Source organism: Felis catus, chromosome B4 (genome assembly GCF_018350175.1).
Source record: "Felis catus isolate Fca126 chromosome B4, F.catus_Fca126_mat1.0, whole genome shotgun sequence".
NCBI classification, from domain to species: domain Eukaryota; kingdom Metazoa; phylum Chordata; class Mammalia; order Carnivora; family Felidae; genus Felis; species Felis catus.
This window is the reverse complement of record NC_058374.1, coordinates 10,182,935-10,209,762: the sequence shown is the minus strand read 5'-3', so window position 1 is coordinate 10,209,762 and position 26,828 is coordinate 10,182,935. Positions and strand designations below refer to the sequence as shown.

General features: G+C 41.1%; 1 protein-coding gene across 1 annotated transcript in view; it reads right to left on the bottom strand.

The window, feature by feature from the left end:
• The window catches only part of CELF2 (CUGBP Elav-like family member 2), an 840,819-nt gene that overhangs the window by 637,878 nt on the left and 176,113 nt on the right, over positions 1–26,828 (bottom strand). The window contains exon 2 of the mRNA XM_019833918.3: positions 201–240. The gene's annotated coding sequence lies outside the window, so the exon portion shown is untranslated. The remainder of the gene's footprint in view (positions 1–200; positions 241–26,828) is intronic.

Sequence of the window (26,828 nt, the reverse complement as noted above, 5' to 3'; positions counted from 1 at the left end):
ATGGGATCCAAAGAGACAAAGGATCAGACTCAATAGTAAACAACATCCAGAAGAGAAAAATCCAAAGAGAAACAACAGCACTACTCTTATATTAGGAAGCAGAAATCGGATAAGCGAATCCATGTGATTAAGCCACCACCACTACCTTTAACAGGTGTCTTCAAGCAGTCCATCTTAAGCCTACAGAAGGAAGCTCTTACCTGCCTTAGCTGGATAACTCCTTTCTTTAGTTCTGTAGACCTGAAGATGAAAAAAAAAAGTAATTAAGTTCAGTCCCTGAATTTGAGAAAGATATTCTATGCTAACATATCCTTAAAAAAATTGCTCACTTTTTTATTAAAAAAAGTTGCAGTGAAAGCAATGTATAACCAGCAAATGAGATGACTTTTGTGTGATTTGCTATTGCAGATTGCTCATTGTGCTCATGGACCTAAAGTGAAGGCAGAAGTGAAATTTACTTGTCAGGGACCTCTTCAATGCTCAGAGTAAAACGATAGCACTGCATTAATTGATTTCTGATTTCTGCCACATCTGTGTTGATGAGATTTTTATTAGAGTTTGTCTATATTACCTTGGGGATTTTGATGTCTGATGTTTACCTTTTATTTGATCCATATCAATTGAATTGGGGGCAGGAGGAAAATTAATGCCTTTCTTCTGCCATCAAAATTCTATCCAGGGACTTAATGTCAGAGATTATTATGGGAATCTGCTTGGTCTGTTTTACTTATGGTGTAAAATATAGAACGTCAGCTAGTTATTCTGGTCCAATGCTTACTAAAATCCATTTACTATACGTAACATTATTTTTTTGGTTAGGCAATAAAAATTGGGTTCTGAAGTGTTTTATATGAGTTACAATTCATTTTTGTGATTGTCAGAGGTATAAGATTGATGAATTAGTGAGAGGTGAGGAGTATTCTATTATAAATAGAAAACCTGAACCCAATTCTAGAAACTCGGAATCCATTGGCCTGGGTCAGAAGTTGTCAAAGTATAGCCTGTGGGCCAAATCCAGCCTGCTACCTGTTTTCATAGGACTCATGAACTACAAATGGTTTCTCCCTTAAAAAAAAAAGTTTTGGGGCGCCTGGGTGGCGCAGTTGGTTAAGCGTCCGACTTCAGCCAGGTCACGATCTCACCCTCCGTGAGTTCGAGCCCCGCGTCAGGCTCTGGGCTGATGGCTCGGAGCCTGGAGCCTGTTTCCGATTCTGTGTCTCCCTCTCTCTCTGCCCCTCCCCCGTTCATGCTCTGTCTCTCTCTGTCCCAAAAATAAATAAAAAACGTTGAAAAAATTTAAAAAAAAAGTTTATTTATTTACTTTGAGAGAGAGAGAGACAGAAAGCACAAGTGGGGGAGAGGCAAAGAGAGAGGGAGAGAGAGAGCCCCAAGCAGGCTCTGCACTGTCAGTGAGGAGCCCAATGTGGGGCTCGAACTCACAAACCATGAGACCATAACCTGAGCTGAAGTCTATGTTTAACCGACTGAGCCACCTGGGCACCCCCAAATGGTTTTTTTTACCTTATTATATGCCTGAAAAATCAAAAGAAAAATCATATCTCACAGCATATGAAAATTCTACAAAATTCAAATTTCAGTTTCCATTAATAAAGGTTTATTGGAAGACAACCACACATACTTGTTTACATGTTGTCTATGGCTGCTCTCATTCTACAACTGTAGAGGTGAGTAGGAACAGAAGGGATAGGACCTACAAAACTCATACTATTTACTACCTAGTCCTTTAAGAAAAAATGTATTGACCCCTGGCTTAGGCTGTGACTGATTTCATCTTTGTTGGGGATAAGGAGGCTAATGTGATGAGACCCTAATAATTAAGGTTAATCAATATAGATAGGTGAGTGATAGCTTTTATTAAAATAAAAATGACTATATTTCATTCTGGGGTCATCTAAGTCACTCATCACAGATCATAAAGGGCATACTTATGAAAAAATGGAGTCCTTAACTGTTTGTGCAGGAAGTTCTAGGTTGGCTTTATTGCTATACTATAGTTACTTATCAAATCTACTTTTCATCTTATAATAAAACTTCAAGACTCTCCTTAATATTTGATAAAAATACCTAGAACATTAACACAGTATGGAATGAATAAAAAAGAAGCAAAACACAAATATATATATATGATATATATATATGATATATATATATCATATATATATATATCATACATATATGATATATATAATTATTTAAATGAAGCCTTTGTATGATGTTTAAAAACAGAAACAACTAAAATATATTTTTAATGAAAAGATATATATGCATAACATGTATATTCACCATGTGTAGTAAAGAGTTAACCTTGCCCAAAGAGAGGTCTGGCCTTTGCCTTTGGCTCTTGGGAGATAATTTTGAAGCCCTTGGAATATCCTGCCTGATAAGAGTATCATTGTCCGGGGGCCTCAGGTTGCACCAGATAGTCTATAATACTGATGGGATTTATGGTACATAGGGAAGCCTTGGATCATGCATATCACCTCACCTTCTGGAGGGGCTGGAGACCAAGGTTAGCCCAGCAGATGATCAACCATGCTTATGTGACTAAGTCCCAATAAAAACTCGGAACACCAAGGCTTGGGTGGGCTTCTGTGGTTGGTAATGCTATGTATATATTGTCACATGTCATCTGTGGGAGAAGTAAGCACTGTCCACACAATGCCACCGGGAAAGGACCGCTAAGTGCTGTGTACTTGGAGCCTTCCTGGACCCTGTTCCATGTGCTGCTTCCCTTGGCTGTTTTTCTGTCCTTTGACTGTAATAAACCATAACTGTGAGAACAGCAGCTTCAGTGAGTTCGGTGTTGTCCTTTCAGCAAATTATGGAACCTGAGGTTGGTTTGGGGGACCTGCTAACGTATAGCTGGTGTCAGAGTAAGCATGGGCTTGGGGACTCCTAAAAACTGTAGTATGTGTACATTAAAAAAATTTATATACACATACATAAATATATATCACAAAAAATCATGTCAATGGTTACCAAGATTGGGTAGTGGGCATGACACATAGTTTCTAGTATGCTAGCATCCTAGGATCTGATGGTAATTAAATGGATACTAACATGTAATTATTCTTTTTTATTTTTTAAATTATTTTAACGTTTATTTATTTTTCAGAGAGAGAGACAGAACATGAGCTGGGGAGGGGCAGAAAGAGAGGGAGACAGAGAATCCAAAGCAGGCTCCAGGCTCAGAGCTGTCAGCAAGGGCTCAACGTGGGGCTCGAACTCATGAGCTGTGAGATCATGACCTGAGCTGAAGTCAGACACTCAACCAACTGAGCCACCCCCAACATATAATTATTCTTCAAGCTTTACTTATACATTTTATATACTCTCCTGTATTTATGATATCTCAATATTTTTTTTAAAAAAGGTAAAAACTCCCGATAGAGCATGTTACTATAAACACACACACACACACACACACACACACACACACACACACACGGTCCAGTGTAGCATCAGAATCATTCAGCTACACAAAATGTTGCCATTTTGTCCTTTGTCTTATTACTCAAGGACTATAACCTATTTTTCACAAAAAAAGTCACTTTGTTGTTCAAGGATCAAAATCACAATTCCCATGGTCATGTGCTAGAACATTGGTTTTAGTTTGTTTTATTTGCTATTTGCTGAAATCTTGGAAACTCTGTTCCACTTACATGTGTATCTTGGAAAGTAATGTTTGATTTCTCTTGTTTTTATTTAGGTGTAACAGAATGAACTACCTTTGTATAGGTTAGATGAAATGACTAACATCTCAGTTACACACGAGAGTCACACATGATCACAACAATGAACTATAACCTCTTCCATGAACAGGAACTGAGATTTCTCTCCCCTTTGAAGCACTACCCCAGTTCTGGGACTATTATGTGTGTGGGTAAGTAATTTTAAACTGATTGACTGCAAGAAGGATTTAAACCTATCAACACTTGGTCCCCTATGTCCACAGAGATCCATTTGTGCCCAGTTTCCAGACTTTTTGCAACCATTGAGTGTCCACACAGAACATGCAATACTGTCAAATAGAAAGACCACTATCATCTTCCAAGCAGCAAAGAGTAGCTTTAAAAAAGTACATGATTCTTTATAGTCAGATCACTGAACTTCTTTAGCAATTGCTACTGCTTAGTATCTGATAAGTCTGATGATAGCACCCAAATAGAGATATTTTAATATGGTTACGGGTAAAGCAATTTTAAGTATTCATTTAACTTCTCAAAGTATCAGATATAATTTACTGACCTTTAAAAATAACGTAAACATCAATAGTTTAGAAACATTTTTGTTAGATGTTAGGGGCATGAATCTCTCTCTTTTATGTTTATTTATTTTTGAGAGAGACCATAAGTGGGGGAAGAGCAGAGAGAGAGGAAGACAGAGGATCCCAAGTAGGCCACGTGCTGACAACAGAGAGCCTGATGCTGAGCTTGAACTCATGAACCACAAGATCACTGACCTGAGCCATAGTCAGACACTTAACTGACTGAGCCATCAAGACGCCCCATGAATATCTCTTTTAATGTAATAACATTATAGGTAACAAAGGCAGACACCACAAGGATGGGTGGTAACTAATTGTGTAGAATAGTCAAAGTATGCCAAAGAAGTAGAATTTTGCTAAAGCCCTCTATCAGGGGTCTGCTCAGACAGAGGGATACATACAGACCGAAGACAGAAACTTACCAGGTCATCTTATAAAGTGACTGCCTTTTTGAATTCACCCGGACCCATGGTCGGAAGTCAATTGCTGGTAATTGCATTAGCAGGGCTTCATCTGATTCTATTGTTCATGTGGCCCCAAATAATCAGGCCACTCTCATTGATTGTTCTGGCCAACAGAACAACTCAATCAAATTGACCCATGGCAACTTGTTTCATTGTGTAGCAGATAGCAGTTAGGATTCTCCCAAAGCCGCGGCGGCCATATTTGGGTCATTTAAAGCGCTAAACGCTAGGCTGCTTCCAAGGAAAGAACGTGGTGATGGAGAGCAAAGTGCTGGGTAGCAGCACTGCATGTCGAAGATGGGACTCAGATTCACTAATGGAGGTCTCAAATTTTTGTGTGTAACAATCACAAGTTCATGGAACTTTTGTAGAAACTCTGATTCCAAGGTCCCAGTCCAGAGATACGGCTTCAGTATTTTGTATTGGGGCCCCAGGGATATGCACTTTCCAGAACTACCCAAGTCATTCTGATATTGATGGTCTCAAAGAAACTTGGAAAAACACTAACCCTAAAATGTCAGAACTGCTTCTAAGCTTCCAAAAGGGGCAGCTGATTCCTACTGTCGCCATATAATCCATGTGCTTAAGGCCAGGCAGAACCTTGTGGCGGCTTCACGTTCTACGGCCAAGCAGAAAAGGTTGCATCCCCGTGGCCCTGTCCACAAGCCTTAAGATTCATTTTGCCATTATATGAATGGTACTTACTTGGCTTCTATATAATTTTAAGGATGTAAAAGATTTGGTCCTCTAAAAGCATCTTATTAACATCATGTAAATGTATACTCGAATGTCCCCAGGGAATGATCCTTGGCAGATTTCTTTCCCCAGACTATACATTGCTAATGGTCATCATTACCTTAGAGCTGTCAAATAAAACCATGAGCAGCTGGCCTGAATTGGTCTGCTTTTTTTCTTGGGACTATATTAAAAGATTTTATATTGTTAATAAATGGAGAAAATTAGAGGTTAAGTATTTAGCTTACCCAGCCCTTAGAATAATGACTAATTATAAAGACAGTTTTAATTCCCCAAATTTAAATATGGCATTCACATTTATTAAAAGCCTAAGAGCTAAGCTGTAAACTACCTGTTTTATCTTTTGTTAAGGTATGATCAGAATTTTGTTGTTTGGTAAGTGACCTGTTTTGTCTAGTGGTTACAGCTGGGCTGGCCCATCAGTAAGGGTGTGATTACTCTCACTGGAAACTCAGACTGGGACTGAAAGTCCACTTTCAGCATTCAGCAAGCGTATGCTGAATATGTGCTCCGCTTAAACCATGTATAAGACTCGGTCCTTGCCTGCCAGAGAATGCAATCTTAAATAAGCAGCAATTATACTATGAAAAATGTGTAAGATCTCTAAGAAAAGTTCAAGGTAAATTGCCTAGGGTTCAGAGGGAAAGGAAATTATATCTTGTGAGGATAAATGAATATGTCATGAAAGAGGCGACATTAGCAATGGCAGGTAAGCATGGGGTGTGTTGCAAAAATGCATGCTCCGACCTAGGTAGTGTGCCGACTGCATTTTGGGAGTGAGCGTAGATGACAGCCCTGTTATTCTTCTATGTGTTTGGGTCCTGGCTCTGAGCAAGGCAACTCTACTTTCAAAGTAGGACCAAGATTTGCATGACCCCTTTAGGAAGAATATATCATGCATAGTTTGGAAATAAAATCACGTCATTCAGCTTTTAACATTGTAGTCTGATGGGAGCCAACAAGATGATGTTCTGTTCCCAGCTCTGTAAAGTCATTACACTAGTTCTCTCTGTGTCTCCGTGTTGCCACCGGTGCAATTCAATTCTTAGGATTCTTCCTGATCTCAAAGGAGCATCAGCATAATGAAAGCTTTTACTTGATTAGGATTTTACTCTTCTCAAAACAACTGATATGTTATCTCTTTTAATTTATATAACCAACCTTTCAGGGAATTTGAGCTGACATTTTAATCTCTAATTTTGCAGGTGAGGAAGTTAAAGCTGAGAGGAGAAAAGTACATCTTCCAAGACCACACTACTTACTTTCAGTGAGAGGGCCACCATTCAAACCCACATCTATTGCCACTGAAAGCCACGATTAAGCTACCTCTCCTCACAGTCAGGAGTGGACATACAAATAGTTTGTAATAGAGACAATGTTAAAACTCCATGAACTATAACCCAAGTAATATTCTTGCTCAAGTTTCTAGGTGTTTTTTTTTACGTGTAGTTTTTAGGGGGGAAAAAGAAATCACGAAAAACAAAACAGCAAATAATAAAACAACAACAAATAAAAGCTAGTTTCAGAGAAAGTAAGATAGAAACAGTTGGGTCAACCCAATATTAAGTATCTCGGATAGGACATGACACTTACTACATATGTTGTTTTTAGCCCAAAATGCTTAACACAAATTCATCAGGCCTCTAAATTGCACCTTCCACTTTATAGGAAACGTGGCAGACAGAGGAATGAGCTAAACGGCACCAAGAGGGAGTAACCAGTCAAATCCAGAAGGTGGGGCATTCTGGTGGGACAACTTTTTTGGCTTCCTTAACAGATGAAGGTCGAAAATTGGGGGATGGGGCTGAGCAACGCAGGGGGTGATGGGAGGGAAGGATTGGAAAGAGAGCCGAGGAGAATGTGACATGCTCTCCTGACAACGGTGAAGGTCCCAGGGATGACTACACATGGTAAAACTTACACATGACATGTTTTAATATGTACAGCTCGTTGTATGTCAGCTACACTGCAATAAAACTGCTACAAATGTTAAAAGGGGAAGCGATTCACAGTACTCGAGAAACGTTCACTCTAAGTTCTGGGTGGCTCATCTCTCCCTCTAGGCTGCTGTTTTGCCACGATTGTCCATTTCATCCCTTTGAACAGCTGAGAAAACGGAAATACTTGCTTGGCTGCTATTGCGAAGCTGTGCCTCTTTGGGGCACATGATTTGAGCAGTTAATGTAGTCAAAAGGACTACTGTGAGGTTGTGCAGAGAACCACGGGGTTAGGCTTCAGGATAAAAAGCTAAAAGGAGCTGTCATTCCGAGATGCCCAGCAAAATCCCTACTGGGAAATGGTATGGGATACGCCCCTGGAGAGCTAAAAGGGCTCAATTTTATTTCCATCTGAACTTCTTCTGATTCCACCTTGTGCACTGATCCCAGGGGTTCCAGTGGATTGGGACTAATGGCATGTGCATTCACAGGGGCGCCTTTGAAAAATCAAATTTGCATAAGCCCACACACACCACAGAGTGTCTAAAAGATCCATCAATAAGTGTAATACTGCTCCTGCAGATAAAAATAAAACGACTCCTTGAAATTTAGGGGACATATTCAAAAACTTCAATAATGCTTTTTGAGTTATAGGAAACATTTCAAGACCGATTTAGTTGTGACCAGCTTGGCAACTATTCCTGTGGCCTCTTAACGCTTAAAAACGTCTCCATTTCAGTGTGCCAACACCTGAGAACACTAGCCCAAAGTCAGAAATACATATGCTTTCATTTATTTGGAAGGAGCTAAAGGCAGGAACGCATTTTGAATGTTTTGTTTTTTCCAAAACAAATACTTGTTTGATTTTCACAACATCCACTGATATAGGCAGTCACTATAATAAAAGGCTGACCCCAGACACTTTTCCTGATTCTATTGCACAATATATTTTTTTTAAAGTTGCCTGTTTGAGCGATAATAGCTCTAACTGCCACAGTTACCATGCTGGTGGATTGATTCATTTATTCAAATAGCATGGTGCCTTTCAACCTGACATCTTAAAACATTTTCAAATGAAACAGGGACCCTTTGGATTATCTAGAATGTGTATTCATTTTCCTTTCTATTCTTTAGAACTCCATCAGGTTCTCATCTGATACACTTTGGAGGGCCTTCGGCTTAATAAACGTAGGCTGAGGTGTGTGTGTATGTGTGTGTGTGTGAACATGTATACGCAACGAAAAATCCTCAGACTCGGCTGTGAGGTGAACTAGCTAGCCTCTTTCTGGCTGGCATACAAACTTCCCTTTCAGGCAGGAACCTTGGGCGATTCTGAGACAAGTCATTTCGAGGCTTTCCTTCCCTCGCCCTCTGAGCTACTCACATTACCACTTGAGACCCTTCCTGGTTTCTTCTGCTTCATTCAAAGGGCAGAACTGATGTGGGCTGCTTGAGGTCACGGGCTGGTTGGAGGCAGAGCTGTCACCATTGTTGGGCTGCCTGGGGCTATGCAGGGCACTGACCTGTGACCTTCCTTCCCCTGACTCCTGTCCCCTGGGGAGACACTGAATCCACTAGGCCCTTTGACCTGGAACTAATTTGACCAGGAGGACTCTACAAATCTACTCAGTCACTGGTGCCTGGCTGGGACTCTTCTCCCAGAATAGGGGAAAGGTAAAACCCTGAGGGTCCTGAATGGAAAGAATGGATTGGCACTGCTTGGTTGGCAAGGGGATTTAGGAACCCAAGAGGTGACCATGGAAATCAGCAACTCTGAGATGCCCGGACACCTACCCCAGATGGCAACAGAGCCACAGGAAGATTCTTCTCCCTTCACAACCAGGGAGAAGGACAAAGCCTGCTGAGAAAGTCCCCAACCCTTAGGATCCCTGGGGCCTGACCGGAGGGCTGGAACCCTATTACAGGTTTCAAGGACTTTAGCTCCATTCCTGAACCATGAGTTGCTGGTGACTGGGATAAACTTGCACAAATACTTTCCGTGGAACTTTATCTTTTCTTCTTCCTTAAAATTTTATGAACTTTTCTACCAAATGAGTTATCTGTGCACATTAACTTTTAAGAACAATTTGCAAGGTGCTGACATATCCAGCCCTACCTCCCCTGAGCAATCCTAGCTCCTAGAGTTTAGTGATAAGTGATTTGCAAAAATAGAGCATTACCCTTCTTTTAAAACTAACTTGTGATGCATTGAAATTGAAATTAAAGAATAACATGATATTTGCTTTATTATATCAGTATTAATTATATTTATTTTCAACTATAAAGTGAGTGCTCATTCGATACAGAATTTTAATGCCCGTCGGTAGGTTTATGTATCCAGGCTAGACATGGGTCTTCCAAGGGGGGCCTGCTCTTATCTTCTTGAGGACAGATAATTAAAGAGATAATTCAAGGTATTTGGATTATAAGAAAAAGTAGAAATTTCTTTCTTGCTTATACATATGTTTATGTATATCCATAATATATTCTTGTGCATATTATGTGTTTGTAACGCAGAGCCATCGGAAAGCCGATTTGCAGACAATTTTGCTAGTTCCACAAATTTATGGGCATAAGCTCTGTTTTTAAATTTGATTTCTGTGATCTTTTCCATGGGCAGGCATACTCCTTGGCCCTAGGAACAAGTTTTGACCTTTTCAGCTCTTTTATTCAGTTTGACATTAATTTTTCTTCTTTATTCTTAACAGGTTTTCATTGTACTTAGTGAACAATACAGGGGCCTTGGGGGCCAAATAAACCTGTAAAGTGCCCATGAATTTCAACCAAAGACTTACAGCACTACATGATTAAAAGCTTTAAATTCTCAAAGAGCAACATGATTAATCCAGTACCACAGTGCTGAGTGGCTTCACACTGGCTTCATTTGTTGGTATTGTTATTTTCCTTGGTTACATTTGATTTGTTGGAATGATGATGATTTTAGTTGGCACAGTTCATTCCCACCACCATCTCTCTGCAGTCGCAAAAATGTCTTAACTATTTCAATAATTTTTTAAACTACTCATATCCAACTTTATGAGGCAAGGAATGCAGGCCCAAGATATGCCTGTGAAGACGAATTCACACACCTCGGCCTGCTACCGTGAAGGCGGACATAAAAATTCTTTTCAGTTTATCGTGTGTTTAGTAGAAATGAAGGCAGATGGTTCAGATGGCTTCCGATCCCAGTTTGTCTTCTACCTAGCTTTTTTTTTTACTTTATTTTTTTTAACATTTATTTATTTTCGAGACAGAGAGAGACATAGCATGAACGGGGGGAGGGTCAGAGAGAGAGAGGGAGACACAGAATCTGAAACAGGCTGCAGGCTCCGAGCTGTCAGCACAGAGCCGGACGCGGGGCTCGAACTCACGGACTGCGAGATCACGACCTGAGCCGAAGTCAGACGCTCAACCGACTGAGCCACCCAGGCGCCCCAATACCGGGCTATTTTTAAAGATTTCTAGGATCCTAAACTTTTCCTTGATGGGCTATCCCAATGCTAACATTACAAAGTAGGTGCAACAATTTCTAGCTCAACGCAACTTCTGTACTTTTTCTTTTGTCTTCTTTGCACAAATAGAGAAAACCCACTTTGCATCTTTGTGATATTGCTTCAAATACCCCAGGATTACTACAAGGGTATTTTTTTTCCCACTTCCCTATTCCCAATGAAAACAGTCCTATTATCATTAATCTTTCATCACAGAGATTTTTTTTATATCATATCATGTTTGTATTTCCATACTCATTGTAAAAAGTTGAGTCCCAAACCAGTCCCAATAAAAAGCGTTACAATGTATATTGGAATTGAGTGGTGGTTTCTCTTCTTGCCGCATATTCTAAAGAGAAAATTGTAGTTGTTACCATCATTATGTGTGTGTGTGTGTGTGTGTGTGTGTGTGTGTGTGTGTGTGTTTATTTTTGAGAGAGAGAGGGAGGGAGCATGAGCAAGGGAGGGGCAGAGAGAGAGAGAGACGGAAACAGAATCTGAAGTAGGCTCCAGGCTCTGAGCTGTCAGCACAGAGCCCAACGTGGGGCTTGAAGTCATGGACCATGAGATCACGACCTGAGCCGAAGTCAGATGCCTAAACGACTGAGCCACCCAAACACCCTGTTACCATCATTATATTGATATCTGTACCCTTTTCAATTGCTCAAAATTTATCTTCAGCTTGCGATCTGCTAGGACTATCAAAACTGTGGCTTCCTGCTTTTGTCTACCATGTTTTACCCAGATTTTGAATGGATTCATAATTTTTTGACCCTAAGGATGTTAATATGCATTGATCTTCAGTGGTTCTTACCCTTGACCTGATTTGTTTGGAGAGTTCAAAGTTCTTCGAGGTAAGCTCCAGAAGGCTAAATAAATGTAAGTTTTCAAAGTCGGTATGTCTTTCAAAATGTCACTTACAACAAAATGGATTTCTTTTGCTTTAATAGGTTAACTACTGGTAGAAAACAGGAGATGGCATGCTGAACGATCTATTTGTGCCCTAATTCTATAACATGTTGCTACTATCGAGTTAGAAATGTAATAATATTTCTGCTACATGCTGTGATTCATCTCTGAGGGACAGCACAGATATCCAGGGCCAGGGACATGTGTCTCTGATTTCACTACTAAGTCATTTCAAACATAGTCAGCCTCAAGATGTTTTTCAAAGGGTCAGCCAACTGAGGCTTTATTTATCACCTTACCATGTCATTTCCTGTATCCACAAACCGCCTTACTCTCTTTCCTGACGACTTAGAATTGCGTGAGAAATAATGAACTTGAGGTACTTCTTCCTGTTTTCCCTCTTGGTTCAGCTGCTGACATAGATTTTCTTCGGGCCACAGTTAGCAGATAGATTGGACAGCTTTAGTAGTCAAAACGAATATCATAGGACTTTGATAATGACCACAATTTCAAATTGAAAGATCGCTTCTTCATCGGTGTATAAATACCCTACATTTTTCTTGTGTTTTTATTCTTTGGGGAAAACTGGGGATGAGTTGCAACTTGTAAGCCTTTTCTCTTGAACGGCCCTAAATATTAACTTGTGGCTGCTTGCTATTGAACAACCCCAGAGAAATAAGCAAAGATTCATAAACCTTGCTCAAGTTCATGGTTGTTGTCCTTGGGCAAGTCCGTCCTCACAGTAGTTTGAGCGTATACGGCAGCTGCAGGCTTAAAATGAAAGGTGTTTCAGCTTCACCTCTTAGCTCCTGTAATAACCTCAACTAAGCCTGCCTGAGGATGTCCTCCCTTTCTTTGACGGAAATAATAAACTGGGATGAGTTTGCCATAACAGCTCTCATTCCCACCACCATCTTATTTCTAAGAAGTGGAACAACAGCTCTTTATACTGCAGAGAATAAGACATCCCAGAACAGTGGAGTCCAGGCTGGGAGGACGGAATGGGGCTTTCTTCATACAAACAGCCAAAGGTCATGGAAAGATATCTTGACATGGCGTTGCCATGGCCGCATTATGATGCTACAGGGACACTCCTCTCTTTCAGGAAGTGGTTGATGTGTGCTCTAATGAACACATCAGAAAGCAGAGTCACTGGGTCAAAAGATCATCTGGGACCTTAAAAGTCCCCTGTACCTACCGACCCCTCCACATTGCTGGTTTGGCTGGGAAAAAGATAGTATTAACTTTTTGCCATTTTGTGAGCTTTTCTTATTCATTTTATATACCTACGCTGTCAATTTAGGATTAAAATAGCCCTCAAAGAAAGATACCACTTGCTCTGTGGAGGAGGGGTCAGTTTTTAGTGCGAAATGAGACTTCTTAGGCACATGAATTTCACAAGCCATGCCCTTCTTCGTATGTCTGCCAAGCCTGCTAGGCCTACAAATCTATTTTTGTAGCACTATATCACACTAATAGCACTATATTTGTAGTGTTATTAAGTGGCGACTGAACCACCAGGTTACAGGGGTAAACAGCCACCACTAGGAGCTATATCAGGGCTGAAAGACCTCAGAAAGCAGCCACATCATCCCTGAAGGGCAAGGTCACTAGGCAGAAGTTCCAGTTTGAAAGCTACTGTTGGCTTTTTCCTTATTGGGAAGTCATGCAAGTTTTCAGGTCGATAGAAGCCTGGGCAGATATCTGTTATCTAGAGTCATCAGCTCTGGGCCACAGAAGTGAGACTTTCAGAGTACTGTCTGAGTACATTTCTTTGTCTGGATTGTCCTATCCTGAGCCAATGCAGGTAAACTGTGGTGTGGAAATAATTTATTCATTCTAGGGACTGATGTGGTAGAATGGGTGCTGTCTGAGCCCCGCCCAGATGTCCTTGACCAGGCCGATGCTCCCATTCCCCCGTTGCTGTGTGTTGGCTGTTCGTGGCTCATAGTTGCTTTTTTCTCCAATGAACTACCCTTGGTCCTTATAAGAGCCACCAAACCGAAAAGGTGCCTGAGAGGCTCCTCCCTCCACGTGAAACTCCACTGCCCTGGATGGGGGCTATCTTCCACCAACAACTGTGAAGTGTCCAGCTCTCCTACCTTGTGGTGAGATGCTCTGGAGCTTTCGGTGGGACGGGGGTGAAGCTGGGCTTCAGCTGAAAGCACCTCTTTGCTTGGCTTCTTCCCTGCTCTACCCTGCTTCCCTCACTCCCCAACAAGTTCCTCCCAGGGGCACCATCTCAATGTTGTAATCTCCACAAAAATCCCTGTCTCAGCCTCTACTGAAAGGGAACAGAACCCAAGACACAGGCAACATGCTATACAACATGCTCACATCCATGGGACAATTATAATAATTGATTTCATGTATATTCTAAAATCTACGTATATATAATTCATCTGGTAAAATGAAGATACATCGTTATAATGTAAACCAGTAATTCCACTCCTAGGTATTTATCACAGAGAAATAAAAACACAGGCCCACAAAAACCCAGGGATGAGAACATTCAAAGCAGATTTATTCAAAAAGACCAAAACCTGGAAGCCCAGATGTCCATCAGTAGAAGAATGACAAAAACAAACTGTGGTGTGTTCCTAAAATGAAAGTCAACTTAGCAACAAAATGAATTACTGGTGAAGGCGACAATAGAGGCGAATCTCAAAAATACTACGCAGAATGAAAGAAGCCAGACACAAGAAAATATGCACTATATGGTTCTATTTAAATAAACGTCTATAGTAGACAAAACTAATCCAGAGTGATGGAAATCAGATCAGTGATTACTTTGGAGGAGAATGTGCAAGTGACTGGAGAGGAGCAGGACGAAATTTCCAAGGTGATAGAAATGTTTTTCCCACGATTTGCATTCATCAGAACTGATTGAAGACACACATTGAAGATCTGAGCATTTCACTATGTGTAAATTATCCCTCAATTAAAAAAAAAAGCAGATGTGAGAAATGCATCCTTTTCTGAGTTTTGCTTATTTTGATCATAAACTTGTGTTGAACAGGGACTGTGGCGAAGGTAGCTGGGAGAGAAACCGAAGTGATTGGTGGCTACCCAGGGTTGCATGGCACACCAATGCATCTGTTCCATGGAGTGTTCCATTTAGTTTCAATTTACTTCAGGTTGACTTTGGATTAAAAGAGAGAGAGAAAGAGAAAAGGCAGAGGAAAGAAGGACAGAAATATGTTTGATTCTCCAAATTGCTTTTTAAAAATGAATGTAGGGACAGCTGGGTGGCTCAGTTTGTTGAGTGTCTGACTCTTGTTTTTGGCTCAGGTCATGATGATCACAGTTCATGGGATCAGGCTCTGTGTGGGGCTCCACACCGACAGTGCAGAGACTGCTTGGGATTCTCTCTCCCTCTCTCTCTGCCCCTCCTGTTTGTGCACTCTCTCTCTCAAAAATAAACTTAAAAATAATAAAAAAAAAAACAAAAAATGAATGTAAATAGGTCATTCTTTAAATCTTTTTTAAATGTTTATTTATTTTTGAGAGAGAGAGCAGGAGCAGAGAAAGAGGGAGACACAGAATCTGAAGCAGGATTCAGGCTCTGAACTGTCAGCACAGAGCCTAACATGGGGCTCGAACCCACAAAGCGCGAGATCATGACCTGAGCTGAAGTCAGATGCTTAATCGACTGAGCCACCCAGGTGCCCCAATATAGATCACTTTTTTTGATGACACTTTATTTGCAAAGATGCAAAAGGTTTCTTCATTCGCTCATTTTTCTCTATCAAACATCTGTAGCTTACTTATAGCATCGCGGGTACTGAATTAGATGCAAGGAATATAAAGAAAATGAAGTCATTTTATCAGCCTTGAAGAATGGATCGAAGATATTCACTGTAGCTAATGCGGTCAATAGCATACTGGATAGATCAGGGCAGAACTAAGTACTGGCCTGGGCGCAGCAGAGTTTGAATGGACAGGGATGGAGAAATGCATCTAGGGGTACTAGGACAAGCTTCTGAAAGGAGGTGATGCTTGAAATAAGACGCCCAAGGCTTTAGTAAACTATAGGAGGCTTTAGTAAGGCTTTAGTAAACCCAAGGCTTTAGTAAACTATAGGAGACAGCATGGTCCTTCTAAGGTAGGATGACCATGGATTTAGGCAAACCTCCGTTGAGAGGTTTGCTCCAGCATACTCTGTCACTTTGGGCAGTTGGCTTATTTGTCTTGAGCCTCCACCTCATTATTTCTAATTTGTGATAGTAACACTTGCAGTGTTGCTACAACATCATATCTAACCATTGTTATTATTATTATTATTATTATTATTATTATCTGGGAAAGGTGACTAAGTCATGATCAGCTATTAACACTGTGCTTCATCAGATTAACAATCCAGTCTAACAGAAGTAAAGATCACTGGGGAACTTTGATCTGGGGGGACCAAAGACCAGATTTCTTTCCTTGCCGTTTCCAGCTTCTAGAGGCCATCAGCTTTCCTCGGCCCACGGCCTTGTCCTGCATTTTCACAGCGGTGAAGCATCTTCAGATCTCTCCCTATCTCTCATCTCTGCTTTCACTGCCATATCTCTTACTTTCTCTCTGGTTTGTCATCACATCACCTCACCCCCTCTCCCTCTGACCCTTCTGCCTCCCTCTTATAGGAAGGTCCTTATAGAACCTTTGTGATAACCCTGAGGACATTCAGATGATCCAAGAAAATCCCCCCACCTTAAGATCCTTGAGTTACTCACCTCTGTAAAGCACCCCCTTGACATGTAAAGCAATACATTCCAGGTTCTGGGGATTGAATGTGGACATCTCTGTGAAGGGGGCATCATTCAGCCCAACACAATATATATATATATATATATATATATATATATATATATATATATATATATATGAGTTGTCCTGAGACCTTTGTATAGAATCTGAGTAGCTGAGAGGCAATGGTGGTGGGATTGAGCAGATGAGAGGCTGGTTGGGGCCAGGGAAAGGTCACTGAGAGGGAGTCAGAGCTGAGGGCATGACGTCCCTCAGTGACAAGCTCAGATCTGTGCTTCAGGGATCCAGTTCTGCTTAGGGTATGGGATGGCTTGCAAAGGTCTGGAAACTGGTGGTGAGGCCATAACCTTGGAAGTCAGTACAATGGGCCTGGCGAGGTGTGAACAAGAAAGCTCACCAGTTTCTCAGTCTTGTCCAAGATGGATTCCATCTTTAATCACCACGATGAAGGAGGAGATTTAAAGAGAAGAATATGAAGAAGAAAAGGAGAGGGGAGGGAGAAGCATGGATTTCTTGTTTTCAGAGTTTTGGCAATTGGTAATCACAAAAGGAAAATAACTTTCATGGGACTTATTTATAATTACTGACTTTGAAATTCCTTTAAATATTGCAACACTGAGGGCATTTTAGACTTGGAAACATAAATATTTTATTAAAGAGCAAACAATTCACCAACTAACCTGATCAGAAGAAGATCCCCTCATTACGAAAACACTGACAACTTATTTGTATACAGGGCATGATCTCCTTGATATGCTCCTGTTTTCTTTATGAATTGAGGGATTAGATGGGTCAAGAAAATCTTAAAGAACAAAACCCTTATTATCAAGCTCTTGAGGTCATTTTATATTCAATAAAATAATTTGAACAGCATTTTTACAAGACACAAGGTAGCTGATGCTTGCTTTTTCTAATAATCAGAAGTCAAACATAAATTTTAAGCATTCTTCTGGCAAACAGTCATTACTTTAAGCACCTCAAACAGTAATGCAGATTGATTTATGAGCTCAACATCACCCCTAGGTAAGATGCTACAGATGTTTCTGAAAACACAGAACATACCCCCTCCTCTCACTTAAGATTCTACAATCCTCAAAAAGACTTGGGCATTTTCTTGGAGTTATCCAGCCAAGATGTACAAAGTTTGAGAACGTGACAAATGCTGGATAATGACCATCTAGACTCTATGAAGAGCAAATTCTATTAGGCCAATTAGCATGTTAAAAACTTGACTTGGAAAAGCATCAAGAAGAATCTATACAAAATAGGCTCTTAGGGGCGCCTGGGTGGCGCAGTCGGTTAAGCGTCTGACTTCAGCCAGGTCACGATCTCGCGGTCCGTGAGTTCGAGCCCCACGTCAGGCTCTGGGCTGATGGCTCAGAGCCTGGAGCCTGTTTCCGATTCTGTGTCTCCCTCTCTCTCTGCCCCTCCCCCGTTCATGCTCTGTCTCTCTCTGTCCCAAAAATAAAAAATTAAAAAAAAAAAAAAAAAAACAACAAAATAGGCTCTTATATTCAGAAATTGTAGCAGTATAGGATATATTTTACAAAGTCACATTTGCTAAATTTAAATCTTTCTCTACTGCAGAAAAATTGAAAAAACAATGCAGAAAATAGGCCTAAAATACTTTGATGGCAAAAACACTTATTAAAATTGGTAAACTGGGCAAGATTTTGGTGTCCTGTTAAATGGATACACAAAGTTGCTTAGAGAGTCTGTAGATCTGGTCCTGGATCCAGCATGTATAGATTTATATTGACTTTCTTAATAAAAACAAAGCATTCTCATGAAGCAGCTTAATGGATGATAGCATTTATAAAATTGTCAATATTATCTCAGGTTCCAGGTTCGAAATTTGAGATACTATCAAAAAGTGGAGATGTGATCAAAAGAGAAATGATCAAGTGATAAGCTACGATAGAACATATATATCAGCACTGTGAAGGCCCCAAGCAGCAGAAGACTGGGAAAAGTAAATAAATAAAAAAGAAGACCATGATGGTCCTGGTGGCCCACAGCTGACCATGTATTGGGTTGTTATTATTTTTCAAGACTCAATATTTGGATTTTAGGAAGGACATCATCAGACAAAAATTTTTAAGTAATCATTCTCACCAGGGGAATTATGATGACAACTTAAAGATTTAATGTTTTTATGGGGCAAGTGTGGGGATATATTGCTCATTTCCTCCACGTTTTATGGTGAGATATTAAGGTTGCAACCAAAAATCATAGGGGATTTAACTTTCTTTTATCTTATAATTCAGTGTAAATCTAATTGATGGGAGCATAAAGTTACTCATAGGGCAAAGCACTCTGACAAAATTCAGCTGACCATTCTGGATGGATGGGCTTGTTGGTAATTATTACTATTTTTGTTTCCCAAATTTCTTAAACAATTAAAAAGACATAAAGGATTTTATATTGAATATCTTCTATCTTTAACCAAATTTAAGAAATAAATATCATAAATAGAGTTGAAAAGCCTTGCACAAATCTTCCAAAGCATGTTCCCCTCTCCCCTCCTCTTATCTCTCCTTAATTACCTGTGTACACATATCCTTCATATAAATGTAATACTGTTTGGCATGATATTTAAACTTTATATAATTGGAATTACATTACATGCATCCTATCATAGATTTATCTTTCTCCAAATGACTTATTTCGCTTAGCATAATACACTGTAGTCCCACCCATGTTGTTGCAAATGGCAAGATTTCATTCTTTTAGATCGCCGAGTAAAATTCCAGTGTGTATATACACCACCCCATCTTCTTTATCCATTAGTCATTCAATAGGCATTTGGGGCTCTTTCCATAATTCGGCTATGGTTGATAGTGCTGCTATAACCAACATTTTGCACTCAACATTATGTTGGGAAAGTTAATCATATTCATCACTTTGCCACTATTTCATTTTTTTCTTGTAACTTAAAAAAAATAACTTCATTGAGATAAAATTAACATACCATCCAATTCACCCACTGGAAGCACACGACTCAATTGTTTTGGTAGTATATTCACAGGGCTGTGCAACCATCACCATAATCTAATTTTAGAACGTTTTCATTCCTCCCCCAAAAATGCTCTGCACCCCTTGGCAACCACTGCTCCTCACCACCAAGCTACATACAACCACTGACCTACTTCTCATCTATATATATTTATGTGTTCTGGGCATTACTATTATATAGGCTTATATGTTATTTGGCCCTCTGTATCTGGCTTCTTTCACTTAACATAATGCTTTTAGGCTTCATGTTGTAGCATGCATCAGTACTTTATTTCTTTTCATGGCTGAATAATATTCCATTGTATGGATATACCACATGTCACTTATGCATTCATCAGTTGGATGGTGTCCACTTTTTGGCTATTATAAATACCGTCGCTATAAACATTCACGTGTAAGTCCTTTGTGTGAACATATTTTCATTTCTCTTGGGTATATACCCAGAAGTGGAATTGCTGAGTCATACGGTAACTCTATGTGAAACATTTTGTAGGAATTCCCAAACTGCTTTCCAAAGTGGCTGCACCATTGTACATTCCTATCAGCAACAGATGAGGGTTTCAATTTTTCCACAATCTTGCCAACATTCACTGTTTTCTGTCTTTTTCTGGTCATCTTAGAGAATGTGAAGTGGCATCTCGTGGTGCTATTTCACTTTTGAATGCTGTAGAGTATTCCATTTTGTTAAAAAATATTCATTTTCCTGGGGTGCCTGGGTGGCTCAGTCGGTTAAGCATCTCACTTGGGCTCAGGTCATGGGTCATGGGTTCAAGCCTTGTGTCAGGCTCTGTGCTGACAGCTCAGAACTTGGAGCCTACTTCAGTTTCTGTGCTTCCCTTTCTCTGTGCCCCCGCCCCCCACTCATGCTGTTTCTCTTTCTATCTCTCTCAAAAATAAATAAACATTAAACAAATTTTTAAAATATTCATTTTCTTATTAATAGATACTTTGTTTTTTTTTCTCTTTTTCCTCTTACAAATAATGTGATGTGTATATTTTTACATGGACCTTTTTGTACACATTTAGGAATATATTTAGGATTGGGATTTCTGGTTCGTAAGTATGTGTATCTTCAACTTTATGAAAAATTATGGCAACTATTTTTTTAATGTTTATTCATTTTTGAGACAGACAAAGAGAGAGAGAGGGAGGGAGGGAGAGAGGCAGAGATAGAGAGGGACAGAGGATCCACAGCAGGCTCTGAGCTGACAGCAGTGAGCCCAAGGTGGGGCTTGAACTCACAAACTGTGAGATCGTGACCTGAGCCGAAGTTGGACGCTCAACTGACTGAGCCACCCAGACGCCCCTATGGCAACTATTTTTTAAGCGAGTGAGTGAAATGAGGTGATTAATACTTTCACAGTAAGATGGATAGCAGAAGTTGGGATGTGCTCAATGAAAATAATTTTGCTTGTCTTGCTAAAGAGGTCTTACTCTTTGCCTATTTCTGCAGATTGCTTTGACTGAAGGCTCACAATGCTTTCAACGGGGGTTTTTGTTTTGCTCTGTTTTATTTTTGTTTTCAATTTTCTTTTATTGCCTCAAATTGAGGCTTTAATAAAACACCATTAAGGGACAAGGCTGTACTTTGCATTGTTCTTTATCCTTCCTTGGATTCGGGAACAGTATTTGCAGAGCATTAAATAGTCTGAAAGTTTTCGGCAGATTGAATGCAATTGGAGTTCTTGGAGCTAAGCCCATGTCTATCCATACAGAATGAGCAGATTATGGCAGGGTGGATATCTTTGTTGAGCTGTCTTAAGAATTGATCTAATCGGCCACTTAAATCATTCCCCCGCAGAGATCGATGTGGCGGTGGCAGAAATGAGCAGATGAACTGTCACAGACCAGGGGAATCTGAACGTAGACTCTTAGGTATTGGAGTATTCCTGAAAGCCAGTGGGCACACTCAGTTTATCTACACTGCATGCTGGGTCTTTCGCAGGGCTGGAAAGTCTGTTGTCAGGACCCAGTGTGTTGGGAACTCTGGAGAACTGTGGGGTTATGGGAATCTGCTTTCTTCTTCTAGAAGTGTAAATCACTGCACCTGTAGATTCAACACACGATCTGCTCTGCAAGCCCATTATTACACAGAGGTGATGTCTGTGAATTTGGATTGTCATCTGAGACAAGTTATATGGCTTTTGGTGCTACATCCCTCTCTGTTGGACGTATCTGTGTGTGAAATATACAAAAAAAATCTTGGGGATGGTCCAGCTCATTTTTTTTCCAAAGAAAAGAGCTAGTAATATTGACCTGAGTATATATGAAAGAAAAGACACATTCTACCACGTACTTATTTTTTTTTTAACATTTATTTTTGAGAGGCAGAGAGAGTGTGAGCGGGGAAGGGGCAGAAAGAGAGGGAGACACAGAATCTGAAGCAGGCTCCAGGCTCTGAGCTGTCAGCACAGAGACGGACGCGGGGCTGGAACTCACGATCTGTGAAATCATGACCTGGGCTGATGGTAGGCGTTTCTCTACCATGTACTTATAATTCCCAACCTTCTCACTAGAAAAATGGACTGCTTTTTTGTTTTTAAGTTTATTTATTTATTTTGAGAGAGACAGAGACAGCGCAAATGGGGGAGGAGGAGAGAGAGGGAGAGAGAGAGTATCCCAAGCAGGCTTAGTGTAGTCAGAGCAGAGCAGGGTGTGGAGCTCGAACTCATGAATCGCGAGACCATGACCTGAGCCCAAACCAAAAATCAGATGCCTAAACGACTTAACCACCCAGGTGCCCCAGACCTGCATTTTTATTCTAAGATCATGAAGGCAAGTATATTCAGAAGAGATAGTTACCTTTTATTTATTAGGTCACTTAGAAAAACGAAAGCCTCACCGTTCTTGGCTCTGAAGTATGTGTAAGAATACCTATGAGCATCCATGGTTCCACCAGAGTGAAAATATCAGGAGATAATGGTTTCTTTAGACATAGTACCTCTTTCAAAGAGGAATAGATGGGAAATCAGTTATAGTCTAGCAGCTGAAAATCCAGGATTGAAATCTCAAGCCTTGAGAAGTTACAATATATCATAAGAAAAGGTGAGGAACATGTAACATTTCAATTCTGCGGCTGGGTGGTGGGTGAGAAGTACAGAAACAGGAAAGGAAGGCCTGCCCATCTGACCCTAGGGCCTTATTTCAGTCATCGAATCAAAGGAAAAGCAGTTCCGGTAATATTTTTGAGAAGACCAAATATCAAATATGATTATTGTAATATTTTGGGATAAATAATCATGACATTTAAGAATATCTTCCTTCCGGCTGCTGGGTAGGTATGGTCAATCATCTTGGATACTAAGAAACAAAATTACAAAACCGTAAAATATTTTTCAAGAGGCAATAAGAGGAAATCAAAATACACACCTGGCCCATTTAAGCCACAGACCATTACTTCCAGAACGCTATTTATCATCCCTTAGAGTAGAGAAGAAAGGCTGTAGACTGGCCTGGCTCAACACTGTGTTATGTGTTCGTTGTCACAATTATACTTTAGCTCTGGCTCTGGGGAAAAGGTACATTTTTTTTCCCTCACTCCAACCCTTTCTGTGCTGTTTCAGAAAACTAGGAAGCTAGTTCAGTCATTTGATAAATACGTATAGAAGAGCACGTAGGATAGGCCAGACCCTGAGCTGAGTGAGATGTATTCAGATACAGAGCAGGTGGTCCTTATGTCTCAGGGCTTTATAGTCCAGCAAAAAATAAAAAAAATAATAATAATAATAAAATAAAAATTAAAAAAAAAATTTTAAAAGGCAGTAAATGGTAATGAGGGCAGTAAAGTCCTCCAACCGGCTATGATACATGAATGTGACAGGGAGACTGATGAGGGCACCCCCGTCTCTAGCTTGGCTGCTGGATGTGGCTGCGGACAGGACCAGAGCTGAGAGCTGGGTTCCAGGTTCTCAGGGGGATTAAATCCACATGGGCCTGGGCTCTGACATGTCTGGGCAGTAGGTGGTTGCATTCACTGCCTTAGCAGCTGGTGGTGGGTAAAAGGCATATCATTAGGCCAGTGTGGCTGGAAGCTTCTTGAGGGGCAAAGAAATTTTTACATGAGGTTTGGAGTTGACACATTTGGGTTTGAATCCTGGCCTGTCACTAATCTGTGACCCAGGGAAGTGAATCAAGCTGAGGGTCAATTTTGTCTCCTATCACAATGAGTTAATAAGAAATGTCTCATCTCTTTTATAGAGCATCGAAAAGGATCAAGTTCAATGACATTCTAGTGTTTTTCAAACTGACATATAGACACATGGAATCACTGTGGACTAGCATTTATACTTAACGGTCAGTAAGCTACAACATTTTAAAGAAGAAAATGAGTAGGCTTATTATGGGAGATAACAAGTTTCAAATAAAGTTAAAATTTTTTTTAATGTTTTTATTTATTTTTGAGAGAGACAGAGTGAGTGAGCGAGAGAGAGAAGCAGGAGAGAGGCAGAGAGAGAGGGAGACACAGAATCTGAAGCAGGCTCCAGGCTCTGAGTTGTCAGCACAGAACCTGAAGCAGGGCTCGAACCCATGAACCACAAGATCATGACCTGAGCTGAGGTTGGATTCTTAACCAACTGAGCCACCCAGGCACCCTATAAAAAGTTTTAACATAAAGCAAGAGACTGAAAATATTTTATGCTTGCCTGCCTTTTGGGGTTGTTTCCCTGTGCCCTAGGGATACATATCCAGGGTGTCTGAGAGAAAAAAAATTCTGAGAGGTGCTGTCTATGGAGGCACTGAATAAAACGTAGGGCAGTGTCCAAACAGTGGTCTTAATAATTTGTCATCATCATTTATTGGTAGGTCATCCTCACCTCTCAAGAGCTGCACTACAGAAACGTGGCTTTGGAATTTGGTGGCTAAATCTTACCCACGTTTCTTTTTGCATTTACGAGTTCTTAATCTGTTAAAAATACACAAGAGTTGAGATCAAATTGAAGGCAAGTTTTACCTAAAGGCAGGGAAAATGTGGGGAATAAGAGGTCAAGATCCCCAGGATCCCACAAATGGGACGGGGCAGGGACTGGGTTCAGAGGACAGGAAACCCCAGGGACTGGGTTAGCAACAAAGTCTTACAGCAAAGAGACCGTTCAGCCAAGCCCTGAAGGAGGCCTCGGGTTTCCACTGGAGGATAATAAGGGCAAACGGAAGGGGGCAAGGGGCTGGGCTGTGAGGAGGGCCAGCCAGTCGTCCGGCTTAGAAATCTGGGTTGAATCCAAGAAGGACAGGAGAGGCAGAAACGTGTCTGTGATCCCGTATATAAAGTCACGGAGACATTACGTGGCAGGAAACGTCATGCATTCTTCAGGCCATCATCACTCACAAGAAAGAGGGGGCTGGACGGAAGTGGAATGGGCAGGACGTACCCAGCTCGCTGAAGGGTGGGGAGGAATCATGAACGTGCTCCCCCCTTTGGACTCCATTTCTTCACTCTGAGCACCAATATGGTGAAGTTGACTGAGTGTGAAGCAAAGCTGGCATATCAGAGAGAGGCTCTTGGCAAACAAGGGCCAGGCAAGTTCCACATAATGATGTCGTACCTCGATGGCACCTGTTTCTAGTCAGAACATCCCGGTTCAATATTTTATCACAGCTTGTCATAAATATTCCATGAAACAAAACTCAGGAAGTAATACTGGATTTGGATAATTTTTCTAGCCTCGGAAGTCGGAGAAGCGATTTTCATTTTCAAAGCATCTAATCCATTTCTTAATTATGCATGAAGATAGATGTGACTGCTATAATATTTAACACTATCAAGTGTAGTGATGGAAGACGCTTGGTTAAACAGTGAGGGAGCAAGGTAAGGGACCGAGTGACAATGGGCAGGAAACCGAGCATGGGTGCGACAAGTGCCAGGGAAAATTGGGGGATTAGCATCAATGCCACATGGCTTTCATTTGCAAGGATTGGCTCATTTTTATCGTTCCCAGGAACATACCCTGTTTTTATTTGTGGGTGTTTACAGATTGGCCATTGGGGAGATTGTGAAGTAGGCAAATTTTGGTTTTGGTGGTCTACTTCCCTTTCTGTCCTCCCTCAAGCCCCCTACTCTTTGTGATCCCTTATCCTTAAGGTGCTCAGAACATGTAGGGGCCTCAGATGCCTTGTCTCATAGGACAAAATAGGGCCAATTTGAACCTTAATACATTGTCAGCAACCTCAGGCTGAGACTATGCACAAAGAGGAATAAGAGGTGAAGATCCCCAGGAACCTAAGCCAAGAGACTAGGACTGGAACATCTGGAAAGGTCTGAGTGCACACCCTTCATCACACGAGAGGAAACTGAGGGCCCAGGAAGCGGGCGTCCTGGCATCAGTCCCAGCCAGCAAGGCACAAAGCCAGAACCAGAACTCAGCTACCCTACATAGCACATTCTCGGCATCTCACACTAGGTTCCCTTCAATAAAGGAAAGAAAGTTTTAGATGGGAACCTCTTTGCATTCAGTCATTCTTCATAGCGTGGGGCTGGATCCCACAAACGGTGAGATCATGACCTGAGCCGAAATCAAGAGTCAAATGCTGAACCGGCTGAGCCACCCAGGCGCCCCCTCACGTGAATCATTCCTTAATCACAATTGTGGTGAGTGTGGATCATGATGGTGACTCTAATCGGAGGTGAGTAAATGGACCTTCTCCCTGAAACATCCATTCGACAGGAGGGGATTTAACAGCATTCATCGAGGGGGGATTCAATCTTGCAAGCCAATAATATCCCATAGCCACTTAACAAGTGAGCTACATGGCTTCCTACTGCCCTGAAAGAATCACTGTGCTTTCAAAAGAGGCCAGTATCCCCAGGAGATCATTCACAACCCTGGCAGGATATTTTCATTTTCGGTTTGTTTTCACAGCTGCTGGTGGAGAGGAGCTCTTTCTTACGGTCTCAGCTACATTTACTAAACAGTGCCCTGATGTACACTTGTCCCACTTCATCTGCCTGTCACTAGGATTCTCGAAACGACGTGAAAAAGTTGAATTCCATCTGACATATTCGAAATCATTGCTGATTTGTTGACATTTCCCCAGTTGTCTGGGTGACAACAGCGAGTCGTCCCAAAGCACGCTTGTCAAAAGATCCCGCTGCGCGAGAGGGGCTGAGCAAGGGTCCCAGGGTGTGGTGCGCTGTGACGGGCCCCAGACTGACCGTGGTGAACGCTGATTCCACAGGACTCAAGCGGACACAGCTCTGTCTCGAAGCAGACACAGGGAAGCG